Consider the following 13,260-nt stretch of genomic DNA (forward strand, 5'->3'; position numbering starts at 1 on the left):
CAATAAACAAATTATCGTTTGCTATGCTTCGGGACAACTTTCTTAAGACGGCCCTCCGAATGTTTAAAGAAGAGGCGAACAAAAAACTATTTTGTGGCAGCCAGAAAATAAATTATATATTTCCAAATCCTAAATCTACTATGAAATATAGTTATCTATTTCATAAATATAACTATATTTCATAACTAAGTATCTGTATATCTTCTTAACAATATTTTTAAAAAATCTTCATGGCTGGTGCAGAATGAAAATAAGTAGGTTTTGGATGTACTTACCCCAGTAAACATTAAAAATAAGATCTTTCACTTAAAATAACCAAGAATATTTTCCATTACTATAATAATAACAGGATTTTAAAGTCTTCATGACCAACAAAAATATTTTTTTCATGTTTTGTGTCCCTCAAAACACTACGAGCTTCGAACGAAGAAGTTTGTTATAATGAGATAGCGTTGTTCTGCCCGGATAATGAATATTGGCCTGATTAAGTACAGCAGCTTGCCCCAGTTAAGAACAGGGCAGAAAATACATAATCAGGGCAACATAATCAGGACAGATCGGCTTATTACTCAAAAAATATTATTTGGCACTTATAAAAGGAACATAATCAGGACAGGCCAGTTTATATACGACAGTGTAATATTATTTCTCACTTATTATAGAACGAACATAATCAAGACAGGCCGACTTAAGTATGACAGTCAAATATTATTCGAGACTTATAAAACAAATATAATCGGGGCCCACCACTTTTATATCATTTGTCATCACTTCTGACAAGCAAATAGCCCTGGTAGCAAAGTTTTTGTTATTCTCAAATGAAACGAAATTTTGTGGCAAATACTAAATTTTGGGATTCGTAAGTTTAATAACTTTTCACCAAACTTAATTCCTGCAAAAAGAATAATTTAGGTTCCGTGAAATTTAGTTACTTCAAATTATATTATGTTGAAATGTGTTTACTACAAGAGTAGTTTATACTAAGAATTACATCGATCCTTTTTTTTTTCCCCATGTATAGTTTTTAGGGGTGTTCTATTTTCCAAAGAATGTTTAATTCACAAAAGTTCGAAGAAAATGCCAATCACAGTCTGTCTGGCCAGCCATTATATCAGCGTTCATAATCCGGTCACCACGACATAACCAGTGCAAAAATAATATAATCGGACCATGCGTACATAATCCGGCTGTCTCGGTTGTAAACAGGCCGTTTTCGCAATCTGGGCAGAACAGCGTCAAATTTAAATAAATATAAAGACCGGAAACATTCAACAACAAATCGAACGCGCAATATGGTGGTTTTATTCACAAATTACTTTCTTTACTTTCTTCATCTTTACATTCACAAAGTAAATACCAATTTGTTCAGTACGTTCAGTAGTATAAAATAGTAAAAATGTTTTTCACATGATGTTCCACATTTTTTGCTATTTTGATCTTTAACTTTTTCTTGATTCTTTATTTTGTGCGTATTGATCCGTGACCATCACAATAAAAAGAAATATATTCCATTGTTTTTTTTGTTTAGCCACTCGTTAGGCAAATGTGTAAAAATACACAAAGATGTAAACAAAACTGGTATTTTAACAGATTATTTTATATTTTGGGTCTAGTGTGATGTCGTTCTGCAAAGTTTTAGGTGAAATTTACCGTTTTTATCTGAAAAAATCAAATTTTTATAACCCTACGAATATTTTCAATACAAAACATTCTTATATTTTTTTAGCATGTTTTTTGTTGTGATGGCTGAAACATGTAAAGCGAGAACTGACTATGCCAGTCGGTCTGGTCTTTAAAATTCACAGTCATCATAAACTTTTATTTCGCAGCCGTGCCGTGCGCAGTTCGCCTCCCCTTTAATGCTCTGAAATGTTTTCACAAAGCATTGGATTAGGATTATCAGAAAGGGAATAAAGTACGGGTGCGAGGTTAGCAGGATTCACATTCGACCATGGTTAAATAATCAGGTGTCTTAGCGTTATACCAAACTCCAAAAACTGCCTTTCACTTGTAGTAAAACCACATCTCATGCTCATGAACTCATGAACAATAAAAAACAGTCAACTTTGATCTAGGATCTGTCGTCTCTTACCTCAATACTCAGCGCCGGTGACAGACTAAAAACTACCGTGACTGATTATTACACCTTGTCCCGTAACAGGATAGACGACGCGGCTGAGCCTTTGAGATGTGCGGCCGAACGTCATAACACTCGGCAGAACGTCATAACACTCGGTCGAATGTTTTGATGTTCTGCCGCACATATAAAATTAATTATATAATTCGGCCAAACGTTTCAAAGAATCTAGTCCGTATATATACCTAGATTTGGAAACGAGATCAAAACATGTTGTTTCTTAGCTGGTGTTATTTTAATTGACATTAGTGCTTTATCAGAAAGCAAAAAAGAAGCTTTGCGGATGAGATTGAGTATATAGGTGATATAAGTCACACCTCGAATACACTAGGAATTTCATAAAAATACCAAAAAAGTGTTTGTGTACGAAACTGGATTTCCTGCAATCGTAGTAAAAACACGTGGCATGAGGTTATTATCTCCAAGAAATACGTCGTAATGTTAGTAATAGCAAATAAAATGCTTTTTTTTTTAATAATATTCTATCCACTTTGTCTGCGTTAACAATTTTAAATACATACTTTGCAAATAAGTACCGTAAAAAACCTCGTCCCCAGGGGTTCTTGCCTCTTTTGACAGGGCAGTCAAGTAAGCGTTGCGGCTTTGACATCAGGTTACAAACCCTGGGGAAAAGGATAAATGTAAAAAGTGACGGTTAGGTGTAGGAATAATAAAAAATATCAACTACTGGGCTTCAGTCACCAATCCTTTCTGAAAAACGGTAATCTGTATTAACACTTTTATTCATCCCATTAAAGCCAGCTGTCAAAGCTTCTATGCTAATACATATATGTAGCACCACCTTATCTAACACAGCTTTACATTTATTTAAGCAGCGGTGTCACCAAATGACGGAACACTATCGTGATCATGTAAAACTTTTTATTTTTTTGGTCCACCATCTCTTTAAAAATGTGTGAGCACGGTATTGGATATTAATCATCGTGTGTATTTTAACATTCTTAATGCGGCCAATGGCTCATTGAACCACCCTTCTGTCATGATTATTCACTTGGTCTATTACTTATAGGTAGAGCTTGTTATGTTTATTAACAATTCGTCTGTTTTGTTTACTTTTTAATTTGTTTCTAATGCAGTAATATTTCGCGCGTAACACAAACCAGTGACAGTAACACAGTGAGTGAATGATACATACCTGATAGCCTTAAATATAAAGCTATAAATTCCAAAATAGTATAAACCAAAATATTAGAATTTATCTCATGGGCCACTCCGACAACAGCAATAAGTCAAACTAATACCACACTTTTAAAAATAAAATGACAGTAGTTGCTTCTTCTGTCTTGAATAACCTGCTTACAAATCATCTAGTTGCATATGTTGTCCACAAAAGAAGTGAAATTTAAAAAAAGAGATTTTTAGGTTTGGCAAAAATCCACTCAACGTTCATTCCTTAGTGAATGCTACATAATACACTTAGATTCTATTAAAAAACTGAAAAAAGCAAGTTTGAAATAGCGAAATCAAATAATCTTTATCCTTCCCCCGCCCACAGATTTTTTTATTTTAATTTTCTTTGCTAGCCTTAAAATATCTATTTTTCCCATCACCCTACAATTCACATTATTCTCTTTTTTATGAAGTTATTGTATTTAAATACATGTGTGTGTAAATAGACGCCGAATGCTCGTTTATTTTATTTTTTTGTTACCTTTATTTTAAATAGTAGTTGTAACTAGTCGTCGCCTGTGGAAAATTTACGGAGTTCACCCGTCGAAAAAACCCATAACTCCCCAACTCTGTTGCCTGTTGTCTCTTTTTTTATCTCGGGACGTCGAGATGTTAGAAAAGATGCAAGATGCCTTGGGGACGAGGTTGATAACTCCTATTTTTGGCTTAAGGACGGACAACGGTTGTTATATGATATAGACTAGTTGTTAATCCATGAAAAATTCACAGTCATCATGTAAAAGTATATTGCGTGTGCTATTTTAGCCAAAATTTATTTCGTGCCTTCTTAACACAAAATTGACCTGTGTGACTGACAGACAACGGGTATTTTTAATATTGAAACTACTCGGTCACCCGTGGAAAAACCACGGGATCGGCCGTCCATTATATATTGCATTTCGTGTTTCCCTAACACGACGTTTTTCTTGCGGACAAACAGTTTTGTATTATTATTAATATTATTATTTCTTTTCGTGGGTTTGTGGCTTGCTATTTCGTGCGTGCTTAATACGACGCGCTTTTTGCCGACAAACCGACATGCACTATGTGTATTATTTATTGTCGGAGACTAGTTTTTAACCCTTAAGAAAAATGCACGGATTTTGCTTGTCTTTAAATCCCACAGAAATTCGCAAAGAAAATCGCATATGTTATTTCATGTACTCGTAGCATGAATTTTTCTTGCGCATAGACAGAATGCCGGTATAATTAATATAAAGATATTTTTTAAGTCGCGTGAGAAAAGATTATTTATTTAATTTCTTATTTTTTATTGATCATCTTATTTCAGACTTGCAATGCTTATAAATACCACACGCGTGGAAAAAACTTATTTTTAGCACTTTTTAAATCAAGGAGAATAAACATCGTGACAAGAGGGTCAGGATTGAAAACTGAAGACATATCTTTCCTTTTTCTATGCAAACACGTAATTGTTGAGATCAAGGGGGGAATAAAAATCGTGACGAGAGGGCCAGGATTAAGAACTGAAGACATAAATTTCCTCTTTCTATGTAAACACGTCATTGGAGAAAAAATTATGTGCTATTTTATAGACAACTTGATATTAATATTAACTATATTTCTAATAATTTTTATTATTATCTAATTATGTTATTCTCGGTGATGTAAAATGAATAAAATTCTCGACCCCAGAGCTCCTTGAGATAAATTTTCGAGGTTTTAACCTCAAAGAGCTCTGGGTACGAGAATGGTAAAATGGTTTACAACGAGAGTCCAATTTTACATTTTTCACAAGCCTGTTCCCCAGCAAAAATGATTTACAGTTCTGCAGTACAGCAATTGCCCTTTCTGTTGATAATTTGATGGTGAGTGGTCTTGATAGTTCAAATAAGAGTTATCAGACATTCTGTCTATTATTAATGACTGAAATGTTATCGTGTGTATACAGCTATATATTCACCTAAGTGTAACTTTCGTACAGTGGCCGTCTCTACTTAAGGGCTAGAAAGGACATATAAATATAAAACCAGGATATGTTAAATTTGGAAACTTTTTAGTCATACTATTCACAAGCGAACAAAAAATCCTGTTTTATCGAGCTTTCGTTGTGTACCAATACGCAAATAGACCTACCGCAAGTTGCGTGATGCATTTTTGTAGATTATATTGCTCCTCCCCTGTAAATCCAGATTAACTTTCAGACAGAATAATACACTGACCAGGTCAGAAATTAGTGAAGATCGGATATCAATATCAATGAACTCTCCAGAATGAGACAGGATAAAAGAAAAGAAAAATGCCAAACATATACACGGAAAGTCTGACCTGAAGTTGTTGTTTTTTGTGATGAATAGACAAAAAAATCTCAGACAAAAGTGATGAGAAGGTAACAAAATTTTCTTTGGCGAATAATACAATTTTTTAAAGACAACTTTTTCCTATATATGACACGAGGGCTAAATATACTGATATTAGCAGCAAAAATCTGAAAATCATAAGGCAGAACCACATTTTTTCAAAATTACCCAGGGTTCCCCAAATTTGTCCATCGTATTAGCTAGCGCTAAAACTTGTGAACGAGATACAACTGAACTTCGCGGCTGGAAGCTAAGAATCAGGGCTTGGAACTAAAGATAATGCAAAGAAATGCCATGAGTAGTGCAAGGGACAAAAGAGGAAGTTTTAAACAATTTTATTTTAATTTTCAAGAATTTGAGGTACCCACAGTGAGAAATAAAGAACAGGAACCCCTTTCTGATGATGAGGGATGGTCACATTGGATAATATTTATTTGTGATTTTAAGCTACCTAGTATCATCCCTGCACTCCAGGGGCACATTTGTTATTTAATAATTAAGTGATAAAGAACAAGTAGCTATATACATTATTTTTATATAGCTAGCTAGCCACATAAAAAATACCTGTCATTTTAAATAACGATAGTTAGCTAACTATTTTGGACCTCCCATAACAGTGAACAGGTCAAGACTTAGTATATAGCTAGTTAGGTATGCAAGGCATTGTATGTTGGTTAAATATGTATCACGACAAAACACAAACCTATTTTTCATAAACAATTCTTTGCAGATTTTCAGGTTTGTTTTATGAAATAAAAAAATTTGGAAAACTATAGCAAGAAGCCTATTGTTACTTCTGCAAACCAAGCTCAGGCTTGTCCTTTTATACTTAGTCTAGCTAGCTATAGCGAACAAGTTTAATATTCAAACTTGACCTATTTTGCTAATAAATGCTAGTTTAATCCTAAATGTAGCTATAGACTAGCTAAGCTACCTGTCAGAACAACATCAAACAACGCCAAGGCTGTTCTTCTCTGTAAACTTACCTGGGAGTATTTTTGTATATGTGTTATTGGCTTACTCTTTACGAATGACACCACGTAACAATGAAACCGTGTTTGGCTATTTCCCGTAACCCTATACCTAGATATGGTTGCGATATGTATCAGAATTAATTGTCTTTAATGCTCTTTAACTATCTACATAAATGTAAACAAGAATTTTCAAGAATGGACAGAAGTGAAGATTTTTATCCCAATTTTTTTTATTAGATAAGAGGATATTTATTGTCCTTTAAAATTTCATCCTAACGGCAGGGCCTTTCTCCACTTCAACTGTAACTATGTTGCATTACTACCATAGATAGTATAGCATTACGGTAACTTTCTTGCCTGCTACAAGAGCCGGCTCGCGGTCAGTAGATGACTTCAAACTGGGCTGACAGCAATGCATTTAAAGTGATCCAGAGAGGGGACTCAAACCTGGAACCTGATAATTGCAAGTCAAATTGCACTTTAATTACACCATCACCATAAATATTGGGACCTTTAAAATATGCAATTTCAAAAAAATTCCCTATTTACAAATTAGAAACTAGTAAAAATTTTAAAGATTAAATTAAAGCAGTTTTCCAAGCAACCTCAATATCAAAAAATGACAAAGCACCTCAGTTGGGTTCAGTCCAACGTCGTCTCCAGGGTCTTGTAATCCCTAAGCCGTTAATACGCCGCTAACAGCTTCATCGCCAAAGCAAAATGCCCTGGAGACGAGGTAAGGTTCAGTCGTTTTTACGATGACAGAGGGTATCACTAAGAAGCAAAAATATTCTAATGACAAAGTTGATTGTACTTGGAAACCCGCCATGCAATCCCATACTGAAGTCCTGAAATTTTAAGTTCAATTTAGCCAATATAGAGGGATAAAAAAGGTCTATAATTAACAATCTTGCTCCTGCAACTGAAAATAAGGGGCTTTATCATTTACATAATAGGAATTACATTCGTTAATAAATCTTGTTTTTTACCATACCTATTTTACCTTTTTTACCATAAGCAATGTTGAGGCTCGTCTTAATCTTGTTCCCAGCGCCTGTTATCTCTTTTTTGGTGTCCCTGATATTAAGAAACAACAGGCGCTGGGCTCGTCTCCATTTGTCTGCATTTCCCGCCTTCTCGCGCTGAAGAAAGCTTAATTGAATTTCCGCGCCCGAAGGCGTAGGAAATTCTTTAAAACCGTCGTTTTTTTCTTTCGGAGCATTTTTTGAGAAAAAATCGACCCTGGGATTTCACGTTGGTCCGTCACAGATGTAAACTTCGTACCCAAGCTCCTTAACTACTGGAAAGTCTAGTATTGACGCTTCAGGTAAAAATTGGTATTTGTTTTCGACAAAATTTGGCACAGTTAACAAAAAAGTATGCTGAACATAATGGTGACATAATAATTTTGATTTTTGTCACCTAAATGTCATTTTAGGCCAAAATTGGTCCAAAAATTAGAACTACTTTATTTTCAACAAAATTTGGCACGGTTAACAAAAAAAGTATGCTGAACATAATGGTGACATAATAATTTTGATTTTTGTCACCTGAATGTCATTTTAGGCCAAAATTGGTCCAAAAATTAGAACTACTTTATTTTCAACAAAATTTGGAACAGCTAACAAATAAAGTATGCTGAACATGATGGTGACATCAAAATTTTGATTTCTTCTTACCTAAATGTCATTTTAGGCCAAAATTGGTCCAAAAATTAAAACTACTTTATTTTTGACAAATTTTGGCACAATTAACAAAAAAAGTATGGTGAACATGATGGTGACATCAAAATTTTGGTTTTTTGCCACCTTAAATGTCATTTTAGGCCAAAATTGGTCCAAAAATTAAAACTACTTCATTTTCAACAAAAATTGGCAAAATTAACAAAAAAAGTATGCTGAACATAATGGTGACATCAAAATTTTGATTTTTGTCACCTAAATGCCATTTTAGGCCAAAATTGGTCCAAAAATTAAAACCACTTCATTTTCGGCTAAATCTGGCACGGTTAACAAATAAAGTATGCTGAAAATGATGATGGTACAAAAGTTTGATTTTTTGTCACCTAAATGTCATTTCAGGCCAAAATTTATCCAAAAATTAAAACTGCTTTATTTTCGACAAAAATTGACACAGTTAATGAAAAAAGTATGCTGAAAATGATGGTCACATCAAAATTTTGATTTTTTGTCAACTAATGCCGTTTAAGACCATAAACGTTTCAATCACAAGACTTTCAACCATGAATGATAGACTGTATTTTTTGTTAGCAATTTCTTTTAAAATGTGAGTTTATTATGACACATTTCGTTTTGTTTGCGTTTGTTGTAAGATATAATGTCACTGATGGGCTTTATCTTCAGAGGTTCATGCACCAAACCCCTTCGAATGTTTGGCACAATAACACAACGAATTAGCAGGTTTTCATCAAATATTTTGGTAGCGCGTGGAAATTCTTAGAGCCCCCAGGGCTTCTTGTTGCTTTTAACCAGGCCATGCTCAGTTTGTATAAATTACTGCTGGTTGCGAGATTTTTGTGCTCAAAAGCAGCTGTTTTTTCAAAGTTCAGGCAATAATTTTACAAAAAAATTGAAGACAAATATCGCTTTTTAATATCGGGACAGCGCGAGGATATAAAAAAGCGAAAACAGTCCTGGTAACAAGGTTGGCGGGTAGAGTTTTGCTTCTTTAGCTTGTATATGCAAATGGGCGATGCATTTACCTACTTTAGTAGATGAAAACGTGAAACGAGAAAGAAGAGAAAGTTTTTTTCATAACGCTTGTGCAAAAAAATGCTGATACAGGTTAATTTTTAGACATATGTAAGTATATTACCCATCCTTGATGAATTTTCCCCATTTATATTCTTGTGTGTATTCTAATCAGACAGATAGTGTAACGGTAAGACACATATTCAGTAAATTCATTGTTTCTTAAATGTTTTTGTTTCTTTTAAAAAAATTATTTATTGGATATCTATTTTCGTTTTTCACTAAATCGTCCGAAACTTAACTCCGTTTTACTTTTTATTGCGTAATAATGCTCAACCAGTTCATCGTAACCATAACAAAAAATAACCATTGTTATTTTATTTTATTTTTGTTGATTTTTTTGTTATTAACTGAAAAGCCAATAGGAAAGCTTCGTTTCGTTTACAACTAATAAGAATACAGATTGCGAATAATCTGAACTTCACGACTGACGACCGACTGATAGCCTTGTCGTAGAGCGTTCGCTTTCAGTGCGGGAGGTCTTGGGTTCAAACCCTGGCCGAGTCATGCCAGAGACTAAAAAAGTGTGAATCTATCCTTTCTGCTTAGCGTTCAGCATGAGAATAGGATTGATATCTTAGGCGGTTGTCTAGTTGAGCGATTGCTGTGCTTCCACGACTTTCGTAGCTCAAATGGGAGCTTTAAATGCGCTAGGACCCCCTTCGCAGGACCCTCGTTGATAGCAGTACCAATAGGAACTGAAGAGGCTATCCTGGGTAAATAATAGTAATAATAACGACCTTCTAGTATTCTACGTTCCTCGACCAAAGCTTCGGTCTATGACCAAAAGCATTTTGAATTCTTGTTGTACGGAGATCACCTTTGGCTGTGCTTGTTGGGTTTTTATTTTAGGATTGTCTTGCTGGCTTGCTGGTGGGAATTCCAGAGTAGTTTATATTATAGTATACTTGATATAAGGTAAGAATTATTGTATTTCGATTAGCTGGCTGGTGTTGTGTTCTTTAGCTAATCTGCACATGTCTTTGTCTAGTCACCAAGCTATAGCTATAGCTACCAGAAGAGCAAAGTTTTTAGTTGGGTTAATAGTTAGCCAACTGGCCGTACGTACTCCTTTTTCTTTAGTTTTACAAGGCTTTTAATTATCTATTTCGGTAACTTTCAGATTTTTTATCTGAAAGATTGGGCACTTAGTCGAACTTGCTTGGTCAATTCCCTAAGCATTTACAAAATATTTTTTCAGACTTTTGTACAATCACTTGTCCCTAGCTACAGTTAACCCCATCATATAGTATATAGCTAGCTAGCTAGACATGTTTCATCGTGATATGATGGTGTTTTTATTTCCAGACCGCAAACGCAAATTGACAGGCTAGAAAATGCAGGTGAAAAGCCATTCTTGCGGTCGGATTTGCGTCATAACACTGGTTGAACCAATGACGGGCCAGTATTCAGGTTAAGCAGCCATTATGAAATGGTGTACAAATGCCGTAATCATAATGTTTTTGTGGTGAAATCTTCATAACTACAATACTGCATTTTTCAGGATTTTGCTTGTAAATTCTGTTTAATTAAAGTTGCTACTGTGAAGTTTTGACCGTGAAAAGTCCACTTTGTACGCCATCAGAGAGCAACGAAGGAGAACACTCCGACTGCAAGAATAGACTATTTTATTATTTCCAAGATTTGTGTATTGCTTACTTATATACTATGTTACAATCATTTTTTACATCTACATTATAACTGGGGCGTATATGTTTTTCCCTAAACTGATAAAATCCAAACCAGACTTTATAATTCACGTCGACACTGCAATTGCAGACCTTTCCAGGAGAAGCGTGCAATAGCACATGCACACCTCCACACACACATCAAAGTTAATCAGTGCACACAACCAAAAGCACACCCGAAATACTTAAGGCATGCTTTTTGCCACAAACGTATTAAAATTTTCCTGAAAAGGCCTGCAATTGGCCAAGGTGAATACCCAAGTGTTAACAAAAATTCTCGATTTACGTATATATATTTACATATATAAGTTTTGTTCTCATTTTCCTATAAATTTCAATCACAATACGATCACAAACAAAACATAAATTGCCCACAAGAGCAGGCAAATAGGGGTTTATGTTGGGATTTTTTGCCAACAAGAAATAAATTGGATTAGAAAGGCTGATTTTTGAATACCTTCATAGACTTTATATAAACAAAAACAAACATAACAAACAAACATTCATAAACAAAATAATGAGTCTACAATTGCTATATAATACAATTAAAGAACGCTTGAGGTTGAAAAAGCGTAAAAAGTAAGAACATAAGCATCTGCTGAAATTTAGGAGCTAATATAAAAAAACCTGACCTTATTAAATAAAAAATTGATAAAACGCAATTATAGTATATATAACTAAAAAATAGTATATATAACTAAAAAATAGTATATATAACTAAAAAAATCAAATATTTTCACAAGTAGTAATATTTTTTGCATTTTTACATGTGAAATGTGTTGTGAGTACTGTGAATAAAATCATATATATATATACTTTACCTATCTTGTATATACGTTTTCTGTCCTGATGATTTTAAAATTGCATGGATGGATAAATGACAGATAAATATGATTAAATAGTAACCTTGTGTAACTCAGTTTGTGCAACAATTTTATTATTGTTCCTTATTTTTTGAATGGTTTTTCTTTTTTAGATCAGCCTTTATCAAAATACCACCAAGAGTAAGAGTAACGCCTAAATACTGAAACATTAATGAACTTGTTTAGAAGTTCAATTTTACATGAAAGGATTTGTATGTATCATAAAATATCCAAAATTTTCTAGATCAATTTCAAAGACATAGAGCTAAAGCTTTTATTTTTTTAGAGAATATATACTATATGTAAAATATTATAATTTTTTATTTATATAAAGACATTCTTTTTTTATAAGAATATGAAAATGGAAGAAAGCCTTGCCATGTTTTTAACGTTTTTAGCCTATAAATATTCTTGGGATGTTCTTAATTTACCGTAAATGACGTATAAGCGCCCGGGCTTATTTAATTTCGGTAATTAAAAAGGGCGCTTAATTGGCAGGGCGGTCAATTAGAAGTAGTGCTTATTTAGCAGGGGGCGGTTATTCTGTAATTTACAGTATTACCGTAATTCGTTGATAATTGGTACAAAGTGTAGCACTTGCATTTGATATATTTTTATTAAAAAAATTTGTAGTCAAGCTTCGCAAAACCTTATAATGTTCTTATATTTTAAGGTTGTGGTCTTATATACTTTGTTTCGTCCTCAGAACAAATGACATTTACGCTGGGCATAATTTTTTTTTTAAACTTGTTAAACTTTGATTGAAGATAACATGCATCGCGTTTTTATTTTCTGAGAATAGTTTCACACTATATGACATATTTTAATCCCATACTGTCTGCTGATTGCGGAAATCTTCAAGCCTTCGGGCTTCTTGTTTTTTTATTTAAAAATCCGTGAGAAAATTATTTTTTGCTTGTTCTTTTGTGTGTTGCCCGTCTCTTTCATCACTTCGACATAAAATGTGGCAAAGTAATTTGCAGCAGGAATTAATGATCACGTGTGCAAAGTTTTGTCGAGATTCTCCATCGTCGAGGAGAGTTTCTGACGTTTTAGTAAAAAACAGTCAATGTCAATTTTTGGCTACCTGTAAAAAGATTTATATTATCTTACGGACAATTTATTTTGCTTCCACTTCAATTAATAATTTGTAAAAAAAAAAAAAATGAAATTTTGAGAAATAAGGAATATACCAAATATATGTCTAAACCATAACAGTATCCTTTATTCCTTATACACACTAAGACTTAATTAATACCACACTACTATCTGTCTTGCGTAAGTATACCTTTTGTTTTGTCGCCGTTCTTTAAAT

The sequence above is a fragment of the Hydractinia symbiolongicarpus genome, chromosome 9, assembly GCF_029227915.1.
Source record: "Hydractinia symbiolongicarpus strain clone_291-10 chromosome 9, HSymV2.1, whole genome shotgun sequence".
Taxonomy (NCBI): Eukaryota; Metazoa; Cnidaria; class Hydrozoa; order Anthoathecata; family Hydractiniidae; genus Hydractinia; species Hydractinia symbiolongicarpus.